General features: G+C 39.5%; 1 protein-coding gene across 4 annotated transcripts in view; it reads left to right on the top strand.

Moving 5' to 3' along the window:
* The window catches only part of SPTBN1 (spectrin beta, non-erythrocytic 1), a 181947-nt gene that overhangs the window by 10866 nt on the left and 147105 nt on the right, over positions 1–23976 (top strand). Inside the window, exon 1 of one of the 4 annotated variants that reach the window (XM_019719492.3) lies at positions 1073–1192. The exons of the other annotated variants lie outside the window; for them this stretch is intronic. The gene's annotated coding sequence lies outside the window, so the exon portion shown is untranslated. Of the gene's footprint in view, positions 1–1072; positions 1193–23976 lie in introns of those variants that run through there. 4 annotated transcript variants of the gene reach the window in all.

Below are 23976 nucleotides of genomic sequence, written 5' to 3'. Positions count from 1 at the left end.
TCGGACAACATCTGATTTTACTTTTGTCTTCAGATTTCAGAGAGTCTTTGAAACAGCTACCCCATAACATGTCGCAAATGGAATGGATATGGTTATTACAATCTTGGTTTTAAATGTAATAAATTTTAGTAGGCTGGGTTTGGTTATAACTGTTGAAAGGATACACCAGAGCTCAGCTTTCTTAGGGTCTTTGTATTAACTGACTTCTTTAAAATTCTGTCTTTGGATCTAGGATCTGTTTCAAGGGGAAAAAAACAATATACATATTTGATTATGCAAATCAGTTCTTTAAGCCCTGAGACATCAGATGGATGGAGGTGACTTGATGGCACTTCTTTGTTGTCTTAATTCTAGTATTTGCCTGCTTCCTGCAGAAGGTGCTAAAGTGGTTTCTTCTTGTGCTGAGGGAAAGAGGGAGTAAGAAGAGGGGAGAAATACCTTTTCTTTGGAAGAGAAAGAAAGCCCTTTCCAGCAATTTCCAAAGGGTACTTTGTGGTTGTTACTAGTCTTGTTTGGGGCGGTGGGCGCTGAGGAAACGTGGCAAATGATCTTCCCAGGTTGGAGGCCAGTGGTAGCTCCTTTCATAGTTTAGTGGGAAAATCTGAGCTGGGCTGGGTGATGGGTGGAGCAGTGTTGGGTAATGGAGCTCAGCTGCACTTCCTTTCTCCAAACAAGGGGTTCTTCAGAAACTCCCAGCCTCATGGGAATCATTCTCTTTGAGGGTGGCTAAAACCCATCAAGGGAAATGCTTGATGGTTAATGTGACTGGGCTGTTTGAAGCCTGGCGTAGGGCTCTCAGCTTAACCTCCAGGCAGCTGCAGAGGTTGGGCCAAGCACTTGAGGAGGCATCGAGCTGAGACAGCGCCCAGACTGGTCCCTGGTGCCTCAGGTTAGGGGAGAGCAGGGGGCTGGAATGTGGCCTTATCCGGACCTCTGACTCGATGAGCACACCTGTCACTATTTTAGGAGGTGAGTGGTGGTCAGAAGTATCAGTCGGGTGACTTCTGAGAGGGGCCTGGTTCTTCTCACAGCAAGGTTGACAACTCTGTGCTGCCAGCTGTCCTTAAATACCCAGCTTATCTCCTGGGGTGGCGTCGAGGTCGCACCACAGTCCTGGAGCAGACACATTGGTGTGCCATTTGAGAAGGAAAGAAACCAGCGCACACCTTGTGTTTTAGCCTTGGCTTTAAAGGTAGGTTTTTCTGTTTGTTTACTTGTTTTTAAATCAACACCCACTGCTAAAGGAATTCCTGAGTTTCCCGGAGAATAAGGCTGATTTGTCATCTTGAAAGGCTTATTTTGCTTTTGCAGTATATGTTCCTGACATTAACACCGGCTTTCATACTAGTTCTAAAAATCTCGTTTGAGTTATAAAGGGTGATAAATTAGAGAGCAGACTAATTTTTTGTCTTTTCCCGAGGAAGACTATTCTTGCCTGTCAGTTGAATTTGTATATACACGTATATACAGAAATATATACACATTTTAAGAAAGGAAAGTTGTAATACTCAATATATACCAATAACAAAAGATGAATACAAGTTACGTTTGACTTCTGCAATTACAGGAGGTGCTCAAAGTGGTTACCATCAGCATCCAGACACTTCTGATTATGGCAAACTACTGTTTGAGCAACGTTGACCAAAGTGTCCACTTGTATACACTTTTTTTTGGCACTCCCGGTATATATTTTTTCCACCTCTGAAGAATTATTTTGTCAGTGTTATGTTTGCATGAATATTTTATTCTTAATTATAGTATTATTTCTATTGGGTTACACCCTGTTCAAGAAAACTTGTTCACATGAACTAAAAAAATATATATCTTTAGTGGGTCATACTTGAGAACTGCTTCTTAGTCCTCTCAACTTTTAAAGTAAGTAGATATTTAATATAAAGAGTATATCGATAGCTGGGCTATCACTGGAATGTTGTGCAGCTGTGCAGAGCCTGAGGATCAAATGTACTAATTAAACATTTTTATTTTTTTTTAGCAAGAATGGAATGTAGCAGCATGTGGTTACCCATTCCAGTTTGTTTTTGAAGAGTACTTTTTTTTTTTTTTTTGCCAAATATTAACAGTTAGAACATTGGCTTAGAGGATGTATCGCTATGTTAAATTGTTCCTTTCACGGAGGTAATGGGATTCATTAAATACTAAGATCTTTTAAAGTGTACCCGATTAATAATCTGCTTCGAAGTGTAGGCAGTGGGGCATGACTAGAGTTTGGCGTTTATAGTCAAGGTGTCCCTTTTTAAAGATTTGATCTTGCTTTTTTTCCCCTCCATATCAGTTAACCTTCAGTAGTTGGTGAGCATTCCACCTTTCTTTGGACAGTGAGGCAAAGCGTTTCCCCCCAGTTTGAGCAGTATTCTGATACTTGTTTGGGGGACTAATGTGGATCATTTGGGCTAAACTGCATTCACACAGTTGTTGGTTTGTTTTCTTTTTTCTTTTAAACCAGGCATTGTGTGAAGTGACCTGATGGGAATAAATGACAGGCTGGTTATATAATGGCAACATCTTACTAGTGTGTCTTCAGAGATAACTAGAATGTGATTCCAGCGAGGCTGTGCATAAAAAGTTGGAATGTGTTGGAGAACTGCCAAGAGATTGGGAGCAAGCTGTGTGACAAGCACTAATGCAGCCTTGGCCTGCCTTTAAATAGCTGTAGTTGAACAAAATACCTTGAAACTTGTCATTTCACTTGAGCAAAGTTGCTCCCCTAAATGTATGACCAAGCAACAGAGATTGTTGCTTTCCTCTTTAGCTTAGCAAGGTTTCTTTTAACTTGTTTCAGGTTTATTTATCTTTTTGTTCCAACAGTCTTAAAAAAATCTTGTGACTCTACATAGGAAAATACTTCTGTGCAGCCTCTTATTTTGCGTGGCTTTATCTGGACTAACTAGTAATGCATTATCCCAAACTTTATGTTGAGGTTCCCATACCCCACCCCATTCACTGCAAAACATGCCGTCTTTGTGGTTTGAATAAAAGTTGGCCCTGAAGGTTTTTAAAAAAGGCCTATATTTTATATTATCTGCCTGATAGTCATTTGGATATGAGTTACTGACATTTGAACACTAAAACATTGTAGAAGCAAAGTAAAAGGCATTTGTTACTGTCTTGCAGAATCTTATTTTATTCCTTCACTTTTTGACTTGCTGTTTATTATTAGGTTCGTTGGCAGTTTGTCTGCAGTACTTGATTTTTGTTTGTAATTGATTTATTTTCTAACTGGTCTCTCAATTTTTAAAAAATACGGGCTTTATCTTTTTTTTAAGTCAGGATGGTAAAAACAAAGTGGGGGGGGGTACAGTCTTTAGGAGGGGTCCTGTACAGGTTTTTAACCTGAGGGTGACAGGATCAGTCAGGGCCCATCACCCACAGTTGAGGGGCTAGGTGAGGTGGGGGTTGCCTGAGGGGAGAATCCAGACAACCTATTAGTTGGGTGCTGTGAAGATGAAATTTTTAAAAATGTAGTATTTGCATTAGTGGAAGTAAGAATAGAGATGATTTAGATGTTAAATACAATATAAAAACAGTGAATGGACTTTTACCTTGAGAGGCATAAAATACAAACCAAGTTCCAATTAAGAATTTCTTAAAAGGTGATACTAACAAATATCTTAATTATCCTATAACAAAATCCTTTAGAAATTTGGATTTAGACATTGCAATAATTTTATAGCTTTTTAGAGTATCCACAAATGTGTTTCTTATATTGCTGTCTTCAGATTTATAATAAGTCTGATTTTGCTTTGTCACTTGGTATCTTAACATATATATCAGAGGGTGTCTCCTTGTATAGAAACATTATTTCTGGCTTTATGTAAGCGCCTTATACAGAGATTTATACTGTATAATTATTAGCCCTATGGTCAATAAAGGTGAGGTTATTTTTTAGGTATTTTTTGTAATATGTAAAATACATTTTGTTTTTAAAACGTGAGAAAACATTTTGTGGAAAACTTCTTTAGATGTGTTGATCTTCTAATTAGATGGCAGATGAATTCTCTGTGGTATTTTTGACATGTTGGAAAATTTCTTTATTGAGCCTATGATTTCAAAATTTTTTAAATTATGTTTTTGCCTTGGCCTTCTTGTATACATTCCCTGTTTTTTAAACATAGTCTTGGATAGTCAGATTGTTGAGTTCAGAAGATGTGAACGATGAGCCAGAGCCACTGGTTACCTTTTTACTTAGCATACCATTGTCTGATCTGCTTGTGTGATCTTGCTTTTGGATAATTTTCCCCTCAGACCATCCATTGATTTAGAGTATGCATTCCTTTAATCTTGCAAGAGTGTTCAATCATTCACTATATGATAAGCAGGCAAAAAGTAAAATATTTAAATATCCCTTTTCTGGATTGTTGTCTGAATTAGAAAAATCATTCATTTTTATTTTATACATGCCTATTGGATGTTATCTCTGTGTGTGCCTTGGATTGGCACAAGCTCATGCAACTAGGAACATATAAAACTTAACATTTAAAATGTTCCAGGCAAAAAATTGGTGGAATTTGCTTATATGTGTTGGGGGATGCACAGAACAGATCCAGTGTTTTAACTAACTTTTTGTGCAGTATGAAGGCAGATGGAAACATTACAGAAATCTGCAGATGGCAAACGGACTGGACAGGTGAGTGAGGACCCCATGGATGTTCATACCAGGGATAGGTGGAGTAATGAGTTTATGAAGTGCCCTTTTAGATGTTTCTACAGCTGTTGTCAGCTAGCTGAAAAGAAATTGAACTTGTTGGAATGGTAAGAGTTTTGCTGTTGAATAGGCTTAGATAAAGCGGTGCTTCAGATGCCTCTGAAGATGTATATGTAACATTGTAATAGGAAAAAAATTGGTAATAGCCCAAATGTCCATCATTGGCAAATTAGAGGAAGGAATCTTATGGAGGCGGTACAATGGAGTGGTCACGAGTGCTGACTCAGGTGCTGCCTGGGTCTGAATCCTGAGTCCACCATGGACTGACTCTCACTGTGACCTTGGGCAGATCATTAACCCTACTCTGCCTCCGTTTCCTCATCTGTAAGGTAGGGACAATCATAATACATACCTTAGAGGATTATTGTGAGGATTAAATAAGGTAATATAAGTAAAGTGATTAATGTGTGGCAAATATATAACTATTTAAATATTGGTTATTACTGTATTGATAAAAACATTGAAAACCTAATGACATAGGAAAGTTGTTTTTTTTTTTCTTTTGAAAGTTTTTAATTTAAGGGAAAATGTGACATGATTATATAAATGGTGTTTCTTTTTCTTTAACGATTTCTCAGGGCCTTTATAAGCTTTATAGGCAGTCTAAAAGGGAGAGTAATGTATGGTGTTTCCCAAACTTACCCAACCTTCAAATTCTTTTCTTTTTTTTATAACCTCTCTTAGACCCAGGGTTTCATAGAATATGCTTTGGGACACACTAGTCTGGTCTGTTCTTACACAAAGCAAAAATGTTAGTTACATTTTATTAATAATTATTACATACTTTGGGAAGAAGCTTTGTTTTTATTGTTTGTTAGAAGAGTTGGTTATTTGAAGAGTCTGATTTCTACTATTATGAATCAAATTGTAGGCAGTGCTTTTTTTTTTTTTTAATTTAGTCATTATTGGTTACATGCCTGTGTTGAATCCATAGGGTTTTTTCCTTCATTTGGTTGTTTTCTGTCCTAAATTTATCCTTGAAAAGAGTAAGGTTAAACAAGCCATGACCACACATCCTAGTGGTTATAAAGGATTAAATTGGTTTGAACAGATGGCCCAAAATCATAAAATTTTTTATTGGCTTCAACCTTTTTTTCTTGGTTCTCTCTGACTTTTCATAACAAATTTCCTGGAAGTTTTGACACTACTGAAATGAGGGCTCTGATAAGAAGCAGGGAGACAACTTTTATTAAGAGGTAGTACTTATTTCTCAACCAGAAGGTTTTGGGTTTAAAACATGGTCTTTGTTGGCAGGGATTTTGATGCATGCCTATGTAACAAATCTCAGTAGGGAAGTTTTTGCGTAAGTGTGGCTAGAAACTTCTTGTAATAAAGTTTTAGGTAGGAAGGATCTCCTGTTTCATAATAATGCATGAGTAAAACTTTATAAAAATTAACTCCCCAGACCTTTGAGTTTGTAGCTTTATTTATTTATTTTATGAATTCCGTTTCTATTAGAAATCATGGGAACTCCAGGCTGAGAATTCAGTTTTCATTTTCTGTTGTTGTTTTTTTCCTTCGTGAATGAAAAGGTGTGAAGGGCAGTTGCTGTTTCTTGACAGAAAATACACTTTTAAATCTATCAGTAACTCAGCAGCACCCCCATGCCTCCCTTTCCCACTGTCACTGTAATCCGGATCCGACCGTTAGTAAACTTGCCCTCTTGAAGATGTCTTGTCAAGATGTGAGCGAGGAAAAACCTTGAGAGCATGGTTCCCAGTCTTATTCTTTTTGTTGATTGTAGTATTGTCATAGGAAGAGCATTCATGACCCACCACAAAAACAAACATTAAAAAATACTGTTCACATGGCCTGGGGCTGACAGGAGTCAAAGTTAATATATCAAAGAGTATTACAAACATGGGAACCATCACTCTTCCCCACACGGCCGCTCCCAGGACCCTTGCCTGTAGCAGGCCTCCTGGGTGTTCGATGACCTCACGTGCTTGTATTGGGTTTCAGCAATGGTAGCCTTGGGTGTAGATCTGTTTTTGAGAGAGGATAGTTTATTTTCTCACCTTTGGGGGCTTGTAGTGTGATCCCCTCATGGACCACCCTTGTGGACCAGCTAAGAAGCCAGCTGTTAGGAAGGTTTGTGGTCGAGCACCGTTTTCACTTTGCTAGATATAGCTCATGGTTAGAAAGATGGTAGAGGATACATAGCATTAGAAGTTTTAGAGCTGGGTGGCACCTGGTAGATCTAAGTACGTCAATGTCATTGGTCATTGAATAGAGGAGGAGACAAGCTCAGAGACAGGGCCAGGTGAAGTCACACAGCCTCACACAGTGTCAGGGAGTGTTGTTCGGAGCCATTTGCAGACGTATAGGAATATTCAGTCTCGTGACCATTTTCAAAGTGCTGAACCTTGCAAGGCATTTTACCTCTGCTTATGTGGGCCACTGGTGATGCATTTAAACATTATATATAAGAGCTCGTGAGCGTATAAGTTAATGCTTTTGTTCACTGTTTTCATGTTGTCAAACTAGCATTAATCATTTATGGAAACATAGATTGCATTTTCTCAAAGATGAAAAAGAAAAAAAAACATTTTATTTCCTTAGGGAAAGAAGTGTGGAACTACAGGTCAGCACATACAGCATGTCCACCTTTGTTTTAATAAAAATAACGTAGCAAACAGCTGTGCCCTGGCTGCCTGGGCCAGGCTGAAGGAAGATGAAGGTCATTCCAAAATAGAAAAGGATCTGGTTAAATATGACTTTGTTAAGTTGAATATGTTTAAAATTTTTCAGAGATGTGGCTATAGGCTGACCGAGCAATTCTCTCTGAGCAGATGACTTGCGCTGTGTATTATCGATGATTTAAAAGGGGATAAAGGACAGTTCTGAAAAGCATGACCCTCACCTACCCCCACGTCCCCCACCCCACATGGATTTGTAACCTTTAGGAAATCTAGGGGATGATGGGTAAAAAAGTAAAGTTAATCCCATCTTCCCTTGGAATCCTCTTCTGCGGAAGGTAAGACTTGGCAGGGAGTATCTTTCGGTGGATGAGTCCTGGAGTCACACTACCTGGATGGAACCCTACCTCTGCTAATTACTGGGGATCTTTGGTAGGTGACCATATAATTTATCATCCGAACTGGGACTGTCTGAGGCGAACCAGGCAATATGGTTGCCCTCATCTTCCCAAGTTACCTAACCTCTCTGTCTCAGTTTCTTCATGTTATGAAATGTGCAGGACGCTAGTACTCATTTTTTAGGGGATTAGGATTAAGTGCAATAAAACATGTAAAGTGTTTAGAATGTTGTTTGGCACATAACTGTAGTACCGTTAGCTATTTAAACAAAACTATTATTTAGGATGCTTAATTCAGACATATAAGCACTTACATACTCAGTCTACTTCTGTTGTCTTCATATGATTTCTCCATAGCAAATTTTGCTTTTAATTTTATTGAAAGAATAGTCACAGTTCCTAATGACTTCTTCCTTTTATGATACCTACTCAAACTTAATTACTTGCTTTAGCTGGGCCCTTTATGCAGATGAAGTCCCTGAAAGTAAAATTGACTTCTATTTTGTCAGCTCCTCTTGTATCTGGCACTTAGTTATATAATTAACACCTGTGGTCCAGAGAAGGCTGGGCATTGGGGCACTTGTGTATCAGGTGGTGGCTAATTAGTATCCACACTGGAGAGCACAGTTTTTACAGTTGACCTTGAGATATAGGAATGGTTGCATGGTTGAGAGGATGGGGCGTGCCAAAAGTAGATCTCCTCCTTGCCCCTCTCAAGTTGGGTTTTCCCAGCATGGTGATATATAGGGTTGCCAGATTTGGGAAAAACAAAGAAACCAGAATTCCCAGTTAGATAATAATTTCAGATAAACAGCACATCTTCTTTAGTGAAAGTATGTCTCGTGCAGTACTGGGGGCACATGTATATTAAAAATTCATTTTTTTAATCTGAAATTCAGCTTTAATGGCATTCTGTATTTATCTGGTAATCAAGTTATATAGTCTAAAGGAATTCTTTACCCTATTCAGTATAACCCGCATTCAGATGTGTCGACAAAAGTATAGTCCAGTTCTATTGTAAGTATTGAGTCAACTTTTTAAAAGTCCATGTTTTTTACCTTTCATTAGAATGGACATTTGAGAAGTTGTTACTGAGTAGCTGCTGCTGGGTATCCACCAATGCCAAGATAAAAAGGAATTCAGCCTGGTTTGCCACAGCAGCAGGGATTACATTTGCTCTGTGAGAACTTCTTGGCTGTGAGTATGGGTGGATGTAAGCCAGCGCTTTCTCCTTGGAGGGGAGTCCGTTGGTTAAGGTGACTTATTGAAGCCTTGGCCAACTTGGAGTTCTTGGTTTTGAGATTGAATTACTGTAGTAATAATCCTAGGAGAGGAAGTTTAATTTTGGATCATTTATATTTCACTTGTGAATGTGGAGGGAACAACTTTTATTGTCATGAAGGGTGACCTTCAAATACTCTTCCCGTTAAAAAATCTCTTCTTCCTGTTTCTTTCAGTAGTACTGCCTAGAAAATGCTGGTGAATTTTTTTGCATCAGCCTTGGAACTCTGTCAGCATTCATCCTGAAGGGCCCTGCATGCCTTTGGGAACTGATGACGGGAAGATCAGGGCCTGTGGAAACCCCGGTGTCAATTCGTATTTTTTGAGCTCGGAGTATGATGCCTCTGTTAAGTCAAGTCTCAGAAAAAGCTTCAGGTTAATGATATACTCGGTGAAATTAGTAATGGCAAGTGAAGGTTGAGACTGTGCCTACTGGGGAAGAAGGAGCCAGGGCAAATGGGCTTTGGCCAGTACTGCTTTGTAATTGCTGCCATTTAAAAAGTTTAATGTACCCAGTGAAAAGGCACAGGTTTCAGATTATCCTTTGAAGAAAAATGCACAGTGGTAAGCGTTTACTATCAGACACAGATAGTGTGTGGGTGGATTAGCCAAGGGGGAAAATCTAATTAGAGCTGTTTGCTCAGAGTACCAGATTTGGAGGTGTATTTTGTTAACTGGTGGCATTCCAGAAAACTGTTTGCATAGACTCACGCTAGCCAGGCTTTGGATGCTGATAGCTGTTTTGAAAAGCTCTTTTCCCTCCTCCTTTTCTGAGCTGTCTCCTCTTCTGCTTATGTACCTTTAATGGCCCATTCCTTTTGGACATAAAGCAAAACCTGAAGTTTGTCATAGTGTCATAGGATTGATTGCATGTTAGGTGGAATATTGAGCCTAATTTTTACGTGGCTTACTATTTGTATGTATGCGTCTGGTTGGATGAGGATTAGCTGTTAATGGTAGAAATTTTACATTTTAGAGCCGTGATTCTCCATCTTGGCAGCACATTGGCCTCACCTGAGAAGCCTTTAAAAATGCAGAGGTCTGGGTTCCTTCCCCAGAAAATTTGATGTAATTATCTGTGGGTATTAAATGGACACCAGGACTTTTGAGAGCTCCCCAAGTGATTCTAGTGCATAGCCAAGTTTGCATGTTGTCCTTTGGTAAACTCTCAGATTTGGGGCTCTAGCCTGAGCTGTCTGGTGGCGTAGCCCTGAGCCCCAGGTGACTCCTCACATTTAAATTAATTAAAGCTTACGAAAATGAAACATTCAGTTCCTCAGTCGCACTAGCCACATTTCAAATGCTCAGTAGCCACGTAAGGCCCACGGCAGCTGTCCTGGATGGCACAGATAGAACGTTTCCAACATGGCAGAAGGGTCTTTTGGAAAGCCTAGATTTAGGCTGTCCGTGAGATATCAGCAAAACAGGGCAGGGACAGTGAACATTTGAGAAGTCTGACACAGGAAGGGACAGGCTGGGAATAGGGCTAATCCAATAGGACCTGCCGGTACTGAGTTACTGCACACATTTTTAGCAGCCTTTTTTCTCAATGGTCTTTTGGCACCAGAAGCCCTGCCGCAGTTGGTGCAATGGATCATGTGTCGCATGGTGCTGAAAGGCCCCATTTAAAACAGGCTGGTCTGAAGGGGTGTGGTAAGGAGCCAGGGCAGGAAAAGGAACCCTGAGGAGTCCAGGGCCAGGGAGGAGAGAATTAAGCTTTATTCCTGCAGACCTGAAGCATGGCTATTTGTAGTGAAACTGGAAGAGGGGATTTTATCCCTTCTTTTGAAGCAACACCTGCTTCTATTGTTTCCCTCTCCTGGCTCATCTCTAGTGTGCAGGAGAGAAGGACAGTGCTAGCACATCATTCCAGCGAAATAAAGTTCCATGTGGGCCCCCATGTTCTTGCGGGGCAGGGCGGGGAGGAGTTGAGAGAATAGGATCCAAGTAGAATAAATCATTTTTGTTCAGACAGATCTCATAAAAATCCAAGTAAGGTAGGGTCATGGAAAAGAGAAAGAAGGAAAATGAAGTTTGCCAGAGGACGCGGATTTTCTAAAGATGCTTTCTTCCAACAAGTTGTCTTTGAAGAATCTGCCTCCTACAGGACTGAGAAACCCTCAGGTGGGCGGGGCTGTCAGGAGGCCAGCAATCCAGCCTGTACCCTCCAGGCTCTTTGTTGAACCTCCTCTCTTGCTGGACATTAGCACCTCCCCAGGGACAGATTCCGTTGCTTTTCCCTGAGACCACCCAACATGCCAAGTGTGCATGGGCATGGGGAGTAGGTAGGAAGGGCTCTGACAATCCATGAATCAAAAGCATGCACCTGGTCCAGGGATATGAGTTACCGTGGTTTAATAGGGCCTGTGAGTCACTTGAGTTTTTCCTGTTTGTCATTGTCTGCTGTTAATCTGGGGTGAAGTTTAAGTGCCTGTAGCACGTGTCATTTCCTCGCCTTGTTACACTTGCCAGTTAAGTGTTAGTGACGGGGTTGTATCTAAGTGTCTGTATTGGGAAGTGATAACCACAGAGCACTACCTGCATCCCCCGGAAGGAGTGACCAGACCTCTCCCCAGTTACGTCCACTCTGCTTTCGAGTGCTGGAGAAGAGGCACGTTTCCTTCCCGTCCCATTGTCAATCATTTTTACCCATTTTGTTAACACCCGGCTTTTGTTTTGAATTATGTTCAGCACTTTTATTGTGCCTGGTTTTTTATATTCTCTTTTCTCAAGATTAACTGGATAGGCTATGTTAACTTCTTTTAAAAAGAAGAAAATGGAATATTGGAAAGACCAAAAAGAAGAAGAAGAAGAAAGCCAGCCTTGATTAATTAGTATCTTGGGTCGTATAGGAAGCCATACTGCTAACTCTCGAGGGTGGTCCTCTATTTTTTGTGGATTTTGGACATCTTTATGGAATTGAATTTTAAAGGGCAACTAGAGCTCTTACGTCCAAGCCCTTGAAAATTTGCATTCTGAAGTATTATAACCTTTCAGTGCTGAATATAGTACGCAGAGAAATCTAGAAGTAAGTAGATCTGGGTTCTCAACAAATATTTAAGTTGTAATTAAAAGGATGTTTGGTAGTTTCCAGACATGTGTATCAGAACCACCTGATGGGGCTTTTTAAAAATTACGGGTTCTGGACACATCACATCCCTGTTGAATAGAATTTCTAGGCACTGGGCTCAGAAATCTGTATTTAAAATTCCTAGGTGGTTTTGGTCAGCAGCCAAGTGTAAGAACTACTGGTCTTACTTTCTTGCCCCAATTTTCAGATGAGGAAACTGAGGACTAGGGAAGTGAACTGGTTTCCTTTCAGTTAAAGAGATTTAGAGAGGGGTGATTAGGCCAGGGACCTTTCTAAGGTCCCTTTCACCGCTGAGAGTTTGTGACTCTGGTTTCACTGTAGACTGTTGTGATATCTGACTCATACTGTAGTCTTTCTGAAATCTGTGTCTTTTCAATTTATTTTTGGCAGTGAGTTGAATTCTCCTTTTTCATTCCCAGATTGCTGTTTCTTGCTTCATTAGAAAGGGTGGCATGTCACGGGTCCGACATGTTCACACAAGCGAGGTGTGAACTCTGAGGGTAATCTCTGGGACCCTTTTCCTCAGATTTCAGAGTGTGGCATTACTATCATCCTGGTGGCTTCTTTGTGATTTACAGTTCCTCTCTCTCCTCACCATTAAAAAACAAACAAACAAACAAAAGTCCTATCTCAGTATATGTTTGGCTGCAGAATAACTCCAGATGGCGCATTTTCTATAGGGGGGAAAAACACCAGAATTTTTCACACTTTTCTTTGAATTGTTTTCCTACTTTGAATTTTAATGAAGTTATTAATCTTACAAAGGACTCATTCTGTACAGAGACTAATCACTGAACAAACACACTTATATACAATCTTCCATTGGCAAAAATTAAGGGTATTGTTATTCTTACATCGTTACATCATTTGTTACTGTCTTACATATTTAGCATCACATGCTAAAATAATCCAATTTTCTAGAAATAGAAAATTAAGGAAAAGAACTTTTAATACATGGGCTCGACACTGAGAAACGAGTGCCAAAAATAGGGTCAGATAAAATGATGTAATTGAAAGTACTTTGAAAAATACATGGCAATATACAGATATATTACTGATTTTTTAAAAATCACAATTCTGACTTGAGAGCTGATGTGGTTTTACATGATTAAGAGCTTTCGCAAGGAACATGCATACAGAAATCCCTAATTTGGAATGTTTTGCATAATATTACTCAGTATGGGTTATTTCTAGAAAATGTTCTTTACTTTGAAATGATCTTTTCAGTGTGGTTTTTATTAGTTGGATTTTTCTGAATCAAGGAAAGAGGACCTATGACCTTTGAGCCTAAAATATTTCAAATCCAGCTGTGTTTCCATAAAAATAGGAGTATACGTAAGGTTAATCATTCATGCTCATCTCACAGAGCCAGCCCAAGAATCTGTTTAATTTTGCTGGGTTGATGCAGAGGAGAGAAACCATTTTTGTAGATTTTGTAAACAGATCTTTTAATTCAGAAAATATTTAAGGGCTCTGCTCTACTAGTGCTTTAATTCAGGTAGAGTCACACACAAAAAGGGAAAATAGGACATTTGAACCATCTTGGAACCACTGAAATCGTGATGAGGGAGTGCTTTCACAAGGCAGTTTCTCCAGAAATTTCTGGTTGAGAATAAGCACTTTAAAATAACTGGTACTTTAATTAATCTACCATGTCTGAATTTTCCCTCAGTACTGGATGTGTTTTATAGGACCAAGTGGGGTAACTGCCTCAGCAGCGTGGATGGGCATGGAGCATCCCATTGCTGGCCTCTGTGCTGGCTCCAGGGAAAAGTTCTGCTCTCACAAGGCAAGAGTTCAGCAGAGGAAATGGGGAACCAGTGACAAGTTCTCCTCACGATTAGTATAAACGGCAGGCACAGAAGTGGTCTCATTCAGGTAGGTGCCAGACAGGATAGGGACAGCTTTCTGAAGAAGGATGCAGCCTGAGATGGCTCTTGAATGAACATTGTTAGCTGGAAAGAGTAGGCGGTGCAAGAGTCTCAGGCTGAGGGAACAGCATGCACGGAGCCATGGAGAGAGGAGAAAAGAGTGGGGTTTGGGACGTGCTCTATTATGGGTAGAGCACGGGGAGCATGTTGAGAAGTGAAGGGAGCTGAAGCAGGGTGAAAGGGCTTGCATGCCTTGAGAGGAAGTTTTACCTAAAAGATGAGGGTGTTGAAAGATTTTAGGTACGTTTGTGCATTTTTCAAAGCTCACTAGAGCTCCAGTATGGAAGAGAAGGAATTTTCAGTAAGGCAAAATGGCAGTGTAAGGCTGCCATTCAGTCAAAAAACACTGAGGGACTTCATTTAGGTCAGGGCTGTATAGTTCATAATTTTTTTGGCTCCAGAGAAATTGTTAATAAGCCTGACTGACAGGAAAAGCTGAACTGCCAGGGCATTATAATCTGTCGCTGTGAGGGTTTACATAACTCTGTCCCACACAGTGTATTGTGAAGAGCCTCCAAATCCATATTCAAGGTTTTTGAAGATTGCCCACATCATTAACAGCACTTTATAATTTTCAAATATGTTCTTTTTCAATTATTCTACAATTTTGTAGAAAAAATTCTCTTTGCCAACTAGATAACTATGATTTGAACTGTTGTGGTCAATATTCGTGCTGAAGAACACGTTGGTAATTGTTGTTCATATTATGTCAGAGTAATTTTTTTGAGTAATAATGTTCCCGAAGAGTTGCATGCAAAGTAAAATTTTGAACATCATATTTTAAATGCTTTATAGCCATGCACCATTTAAATTTGTCCTCTCGAAACGTCTGTAGGTTGAAGAGTCATTTTTAAGTATTTCAGTCTCTCTCCTAAATCCAGATTTTCTTATTGGGTTTTGCATATAGGCCCTTAAAGAAACAAACATTCAACAATGCTGGTGAACATAGTTCTTTACATGTTTCCAGAGAAATAATGTGGTACTTTAAGAGCTTTTTTTTTAAACAAACAAACAACCCCCCCCAAAAAACCCTGTAAAATATTTGTTTTGAGGATACATTGTCATTTTTTAAATAACTTCTATTTATGAAAATAATAGATTACCATATTTTCCTGTTATTCCAGACCTAACCCTTGTTAACATTTTGGTATATTTCTTGGTCTTTTTTATTCACACTTGCTCACATGCATATACTCACATATTTACATCACACTTTTGGTTTTCTATAATTGCGCTCACTTTGTTACATCATGAGTTGTATTTATTTTGAAAACGTTTTTTTGAAAACAGTTTGCATGACTTTAAAGTACCCATACAGTCCCCTATTCCTGGACATTTAAGTTGTCTTCAGGGTTTTTTTTGCTTTATTTATTTTTTTGCTACTATACAAAGCACAGTGATGAGTATCGTTGCATTCAAATTTTTATCCAAATTCACCTTTTCCCATAGATTCCTAAGAGGGGACTTGCTGGATCTAAGGAGTTTTATTTAACACCTGTTTCTAAGGCTGTGCGTTTCCATGACTTCCTTGCAAGTGTCTTACGTACTACCCTTGTGTTGGCCGACTCATTCCTGTGGCAGATGCCTTCACACTTAAGCAAGCTGGTAGCATTTTATATGGGATTTGGGTTTTGTTACTTAAAAGGTTGCCTTCCAGAACATTTATGTAAATCACAGTAGTCTTCATGCTGAGGACACGTGGACATGTGTCTTATGTCTCCAGCAAAGATCCCCCCCCAGCCTACAGTAGAAATGTAATTGACTACTGGGTGGATTTCCTTTTTTTAAATGTGGAATAAGAATGAGATTTATTGGCTTGTATAGACTACAGCAGAAACGTTAATAGAAATAATAAAAGCTGTCAGATTGTTTAGTTCTATTATGCTTTTAAAGCCAGATTCTTTTAAAACTGTGTTTAGAAAATTGTTGTGCAGTTTAATGTGTCTATATAATAGTGAATGTAGTATTACCCCAAAATCCCATCCTTTGAAATTTAGTTAAAATGAAGAAGCGTATTTCAGTGTTTCCAGTTTTCTTATCATTTCCTCCATGGTCTGGATTGCTCTTACTTATATATTCCATAAGTCATATGCGTTGATGTGTTCTGAATTTAAATAGATTAAAGTTGGGGGAGAGGCTCCCAGACTAAGTGCCAAGATAGAATATTTCCATGTAGAATTGTTTTTCTATTTTTAGCTCACGTTGTATTTACTTCTGAATAGCCTCTTCAGCAGGAAGCCCTTTAAATCTTACATCTTTTTTGGGTGCTGATAGGGTGCTTATAAAAGACACAGAAAGTTAATATAACTTCTCCAGAGTCACATGAGTCACATGAGTGGGTTACTGTCTTTTCTTGGAACACATACAAAGAAAGGGTCCTTCTTCAAGACTGATACAATCATGTCACACTCTTCTCACAACACCACTGTAGAGAATTAAAGAGAAAGAAGCCATTAAATAGTGCCATGCAAATCCTGAAAAGAATGAGGTGCAATGTAGGGGAATTGGGCAGTGGACAAAGCACAAATTTTTATATAACTGTAATTAATATAGGCATGACTCATTTGACGTTAACATCAGATGTGAAGATTGGATTTTAAAAGTTATACCGAATGATTATTCACATTATAAAATGACTCATCCCTTATTAAAAGGACTTAACTTTCTTTTAAGAGGATATTCCCTTGGTGCATTTGGGTACTTGTTTGCTCATTGTTTTTCTGTTTTTTGGGTTTTTTGTTTTGTTTTTTTTCAGTTGAATTAGAATGCCCTATGATGCAGTTTTTTAAAAAAGTAAGATATGACCTATAATATGACCCAGGTGTTCTACCCCTAGGCATTTACCCAAGAAAAATGAAAGCACATGTCCCCACAAAAGCTGTATACAAATGTTCATAGCAGCTTTATTTGTAGTAGCCCTAACTGGAAACAACTCAGGCGTCCATCACAGGTGAATGGATAAACTGTGTTGTAGCCATACAATGGAATACTACCCAGCAATAAAAAAGGATGAATTATTGCTATATGCAACAACATGGGCGAATCTCAAAATAATTACGGTGCATGAAGAAACAAGATAGAAAAATAGTTCATACTGTATGACTCCATTTATGTAGAAGATACAAGTTAATGTACAGTGACAGAAAGCAAATCTGTGGTTGTTGGAGGGGAGGAAGTGAGGATATGTGGGGGTGGGCTTGAGGAAACTTTGGAGTGATGGGTATGCTCATTTTCTTGGTTGTGGTGATGGTTTCACAGTAGATACATATTGCAAAACTTATAAAATTGTGTAATTTATATATGTGCAGGTCATTATATTGTTACACATCAACTATATCTCAGTAAGTCTACTTTTTACCTGTCTGTTGACTCCACCACTCTGTTGGGTCCCACCCAACCAACTCACTGTCAAGAACATGGGCAGGAATGAGCCAACAGTGGTAGTCCAGTGTGCAGAACGCTGTGCTAGCTAAGGACACGGGGTACAGTGAAGACCCCCTGCAGGAGGTGAGCTTGAGCTGAGTAAGGGGTATTTCGGTGGGTGTGCTAGTCTGGGAACTTCTGGTGGGTTCAGCTGTCTGGAATGAGGGTGTGTGTGGGTTTGTGGTGAGGGATGAGTCCGGGGTGAAGCAGGGGCCCTACATGCTTCTTATATAGTTTGAAGCTTTGTTTTGAAAGCTCTGGGGCATCACTGATGGCTAATAAGCCAGGGAAAGACAAACTCAGCTCAGGGCCCTTGCCCATATCGGGGAGGATGAGGAGGCAGGAATCTCAGGTGCAGAGCTCAAGGAGCCCTTGTGAGATGCTGCTCCCCAGTCTGTCCAAAGAATGTTCCTGCCACGGAGAACCTTGTTAGCTAAGAGGGATCTGCCTTGCCAGCCGGCTCTGCTCTGTCCAAGAAACTGCACACCTCATCGGAATTCCACCTGTACAAATACTTAAAATTTCTCATTTCAAAAATAAAGTGTTCTTTGTAGACACAGAAAGAAATAGTTTTCTTAAGAAAAATAAAAATATTTAAATTGCCTATGATACCAACACCCAGTGCTAACCACTTTTAACATTTTGGTATATATAATTTCAGATAAATGTATGTGTTTTCAAACAAAAATAGAATAATATGCATATTTGGTGATCTGCTATTTCGTCTGAGCTTCTTACTGTGTTTACATATACATGTAGAATATTATTTTTACTTGAGGCATCAGGGTCTATATATTTACACATATGCATGACTTATTTAACCAAGCTCCTTTTTGGAATTCTTTTTTTGTTATAAAATTTTGTTACAACATATTTTAAATGCTGGGAAAGTCAGAATTTTATTTTTTAAAAGGTAAATCAAAAGATGTACAATTTAGTCACGTTTGTTTGTTCGTTTTTGTGCATATTACAGAAAAATAGCCTTGATCGAGTGGATATTATAACTAAATGAAGGGGAGGGATGTCCACTTCTAGAATTACACATGGGTACATAACGGTGGTTTTTTGTTACCCAGTGATAATTATTTCATCTGTGCTATTCACAAAAAGTAACCACCAATGTAAACTCTGTTGTTTCAAAGGAAGATTTCTTCTTTATCAGAAATAAGTTAAAAAGTACTAGTAAGTGAAAAAGTGTAAATGTCAGAAATAAGTTTAAAAAACATAAATAACAGTAATGTTTTTTGAATAATCCATGTATTTTAAGCATTTTATGTGCATTAACTCATTTAATTCTCAAAACAACTCTGAGATATAGGTTCAATTATTATTCCTGTTTTATAGATAAATACACTGAAGCACAGGTAGGTTAGTAATTTAATCAAGTGATCAATTTAGATTGTGATAACATACTCAACATCACATCACTAGTAAGCAAAGACCTGCAAATTAAAATAACAGTGAGATGTTACTTTAGAGACCATTGGTGATCTTAACCGTAATAACTTGGGTTGCTCAGGGCAGAGAGAAAACAGGCGCTCTCACACAGTGCTGGTGGAGGATTCATTTCTGTAGGCAATAGGTTTCTCTTCTAGAAATTTATCCTAAGAAAACAATGGGCAAAGTTACAACGATATTACCACATTCATGAAAATCTTATTAAGAAGTGAACAATTATGTGCCTTATAGAAGGGACTTGGTTAAATAAATTATGGTATACCATATGTAGAACACTGCTCTGCTACCAGAAATGATGATTTGGCATATGTTTATGGAAATAGTTGTTCAGGAAATAGTAAATGAGGGTAAACATACAGTGTGGGACATGGGGATCCCGTGTCTGTGCAAACTCTGTGCTCCCAGTTGTGGGTATTTAGCCTGCCCCACCAGGGAGCATACCCAGCCCCCTGTGTTTACTGTGGTGCCAAAGAAACTTGTCATCTCTTGACCCATAGTATGCATGTCCATTCAAGGAAACCTCGGGGTTTCCATGGGGGACCCTCTGGGGTTCTTTGAAAAGAAGCATCATGAAAAATGTCTGGCTTAGAAGAGAGAGGGAAGGAATGAATAATTTTGTTACAGATCTTACATTAACGTATTTTCACAAATGCAGAAACAGAATTTTACACCTGGGAAGTCCAGCCACAGCAGAACTACAAATTAGTTTTGTTTTTCCAGTCTTCCTCTAAGCCCACTTGAGTACCTTCTCTTTTTTTCCTTTGAGACTCGCTGCACCCAATGAATTTTCCTCTTTACTTTTATAATGTCCCGCCCCTCAGTGCTAGGACTTTTTTTCCTACCAAAATTGACCAGTCCAAATGAAGGTCTCATTTCCCAAGTCCTTTTGGATTCAGATGTTATATTGAATGATGACTCGGTGTGTCACCCTTCTTAGGTAATTGACCTTTCACAACTGCTTTTTTTCAAAGGTATAATTATTTGAGGAAGTACAGAAGTCGTAACCACCAACCCACCAGCACCCCCCACCACTCCACCTCACAATGGCAGCTCTCCCTGAATCTGTCTCCAGGACATCGAATTTAAAGGCTGCCTTAATACCAAAAACTGTTTCCTGTGTTACAGAAAGAACCTTGTATGGTGTGCTTTCTACATTTTGAAAAATGTCTAAGTATTTTCGGAACTGGATTTTTGGGAAGGGCTACCCTCTGGCTGAACTCTGCTTGTAAAATCCACGAATACATGGTTTCTGCTCTTCATATCAGGACAGGTGCAAGTGTGACCTAACAGCCAGAGACCATTTCTGTGAACATCCTGTCAAGAGAAGAGAATAACAACAAAGGAAAAAAACAGTTTCTAGTTGGCTTTCCTGTTGAGGATGACCATTAAGAATCAAGCTGCTATTGACTTGCCTTTCTGTATTCTTGCTTAAAAAGTGGGTATTAGAAAGTCCCAGGTGGAAAAAAGACCCTTTGTGTTATGTTTTGTTAGACTGACGGTATGGATGGCATAGAGATAGGACTTCATGGGTTTGGAGCTAAACTCAACTTGAGAGGCAGCAATAAAGCATAGGCTTTCTGTGATGATGGAGATGTTATCATCCATGCTGCGTAATTCAGTCTTCATGAGCCGCGTGACTTATGAGTGCATATGGCTAGTGCACTGAGGAGGTGAATTTTCCATTTTATTGAATTTTAATTTATTTAACTTAAATGAACACATGTGGCTCATGGCAACCATATTGGACAGCATAGGATAGATGCAGAAATGAGACCACTTGGGTTTAAATCCGTATTCCACTAACTTCTTTGACCTTAGGCAAGTCCCTTAACCACTCTGTGCCACAATTTTCTCATCTGTGAAGTACAAAAGTTAATAATGCCAACCTCAGAAAGGTTATTTTGAAGATTAAATGAGTTAATATTTGTAAAGGGCTTAGGCCTGGCACATAGAGCTATGTGTTTGTTAAATAATGCAAATATACATACATCCATAAAATTCAAATCAGATCCATATTCTATTTTCTTTCAAGAAGCTCCAACACATTAATCATCAATGCATTTTCCCTTAAACTCTGTAAGCGCTGTGGTGATCAGAAAAATAAATACTTATTGAGCCCTGACTGTGACGAGTGCTGTGCTGGGTGCTGGAGATAACAAATCGGGGGGCATAGAGATTGGGGTCTTCTCCCCCCATCCTAATAGGTAAAATCCAGCAGCGTTTTCTCATTTAATGTTTATGGAACTTGAGAACAGGAAGGGACTTTACAAATAGGGTACATGTTTAAGTATAGACTTAGAAACCTGGAGAAACTTTGTGCCTGCTCCTGGTCAGCTAGCTGGGACTTCAGCTTTCATCTCCTGACTGTTAGCCCACACTTCCCTGTACACCCGTGGGGCCAGGTATATCCTGAGGAGATCACCGCCCACTTCAGAAGCCTTGATGTAAGATGACCATTTGTCCTTTACCGCAAAGGATCGATCTGTCAATTCTCAGATGATGATGATTGTGCTCCTGTTTGGGGTCTTCTTTACAAAATAGTGGCAATATTAGTAGTTTTTAGTTGTAATTTTTACTCCTTACGCAACTAAATAAAATTTGGGAACCTCTGTTGGTTCCTCCATATTTTTGTTTGTTTAACTTTACAGGCTTATGAGATTGAAAAGTCTGTGCTGTACTATACTCCGTTTGGTTTGTGTAAACCTTTTTAAAATAATAATATAAGCCCCAACATTTATGAAGTACTAAAAGTGAGAAGCTTTTGAACCATAATTGATTTGACAAGAAATACACATAATGAAGGAAGGTGACTGGTTGGTTGTCTGTTGATTTGCTTTCAGCACTTGCTGAAATGTGGAGGGACGGGGAAAGAATCCACCAGTTTGCTTTACATATGAAAAATATTAAAATGTCAGCATGGCCCAGCCACTGACATAAGAAAACTTGTTTAAAGTTTAATCTCTAAATGATGCCTTAAAAACACATTTGTAATTATCTAATTAAATTAATAAAGGCTACAGGTAATAGAAATAATATGGGAGGCATTTTCTGGCAGATAAAACTTTAGAAATGTTCACATCTGCAAATGATTATGAAGCCCCTGTTGTTACTTTGCTTTCTCCCTTCCTTAGCCCACATTTCTCACTATGAACTAATAGTACATAATAATAAAACGCTGGATATCAGCCAGAACAGTTTTGGCTAACTTTTAGAGTGTTTGCAAAAGTTGAAAAAGCAATGCAGCTGTTATACTGGGTACTTTCCAATGGAAGATATGTTTTCCAGATGAAAGCACAAATAGTAATTGAAGTGTAATCAGTATTTCTGGCATTTTGGTATAACAATTCCTTTCACTTTTCGTTATGTTAATTGTTCATTTCTTAGGATTTGTTTTGTGCTTTTTTTGCAGTCTATAATCAACTAAAAGAGAGGGAATGAAAATGTTTCGTGCAATTTTTTAATCATTATTGAAAACAAAAACAATGGCAAGTAAGTCTCACTTGTTAGCTGGAGACTTATTTTAAAATAACCACATAATTTTTGTTTAAGGTATTTTATTGTGAGACTCGTGTTTCAGGCAGCAGAGAGAAGAAAATCTAAATCCCAAGTACACAGTGAATGTTTTAGAGCTGACTAGAAACTTCTAGATCCTTCATGTAGGCTGCAGCCTGAGTGTTCAAGTGTCCTCAGGGCCAGGCTGGCTGGAGATGCCTCTTCCTTTAAGAGACTTGCCCTATTCAGTGAAGAACTCACCTTTTTCATCCCATCCTCCACTCCAGTTGGGGTGTATGTGTGCAGATTATTTCATTGGTATTTAGGGCTTAGGAAGTTTTTTGTTTTAAATTAGAAGGGGCTCTAGTTAATCAGTAGTTCTCAACCCTTACTTTTCAAGGCCCCGATGCCCCCCTCTAACCCCTCCCCAGCTTAACCAAATCACAGAATCACCAGAAGTGATGATGATGTGTGGCCAGGGCTGGGACCTGCTGTCCTAGTCCAGTCCTCTCACTGTACAGATGAGGAAACTGAGGCCCTGAGCCTGTAGGCGACTTGTCCCAAGTTCCCCACTGGCACTGACCTGAATGTGGGATAACTAACTGGTTTCCGGAAGGGATGTCCGTCTCTGATTCCGGATCTCTGGTGATCTTCTCCCAAAAGGCTGTGAACTAGCCTGTGGAGAGTCGAGTCAGGAGGCCCAGAGAGCAGGACCCCAGTGACAAGATGGAACATTGATGTTGCTGCCCCTTTCACCCAAGTGGAACCTGCTCTTGGTTTTGCTGCAGGAGCTGCCGCATTCCTCAGTGAGAGGCATGGTAAACTGCCTCAGGTGCTCCTATTTTTTTTCCCCAGAAACAAATAGGTTTCTAATTAGCTAAATGAAATGGTAGCATCCAGCCCAGTTGCTGTTTGTCACAAAAGAGCCTTTTGAACAGTTTGTCTTTCTGCATATCTTCGAAGCCTCTTCCTCCCTTTTTAGGGAGCAGTACATACTAATGTAGGCACAGGGTTTGGCATAACTGACAATTCCTAATACCTTGTGTATCCGTGAAGGATCAGTGACACCAACGACAGCAAGGTGTAGGTCTGCGGTGTCCAAGGGCCTTGTGGACTCTGGGTTGGTCTGTTCCCAGCCCTTTTGTGTCAGAGGCTTTGTTTCAGGTGCCCTCCTGCCCTGCGTGCTTCCTCTGGCCGCTCAGTGCTGCAGCTGTGCACTGGAGGGTGGTGTCCTGAGGACGGGGACGTGGCTGGCTGCCTTGCCATGCCCTGGGCACCTTTGGGGCACCCTACCTGGGGGAAACCTCAGGGGAACCGAGAGCACAAAGGAGGGGGTCTGGGAAGCTGTGAGAGAAGAGGAAGCCAGGATATGGAGCGGTTTGTGTGCACAGATACTTGCCTTGAGAAAAGTTTGATTACGTTTTTGGTTCGTGTTTACAGCTCCCTGAAATGTTGTACTGCAGGTGATCATTAGCATATTTTGGAACATTTGATGGAAAAACATTTGCATTGTAGAGCAAGACTGGATTCGAGGGCTTTG

The sequence above is a fragment of the Rhinolophus sinicus genome, chromosome 2 (assembly GCF_057876585.1).
Source record: "Rhinolophus sinicus isolate RSI-liver-muscle chromosome 2, RSI-T2T, whole genome shotgun sequence".
Taxonomy (NCBI): Eukaryota; Metazoa; Chordata; class Mammalia; order Chiroptera; family Rhinolophidae; genus Rhinolophus; species Rhinolophus sinicus.
This window is presented reverse-complemented; position numbering and strand designations above follow the sequence as displayed.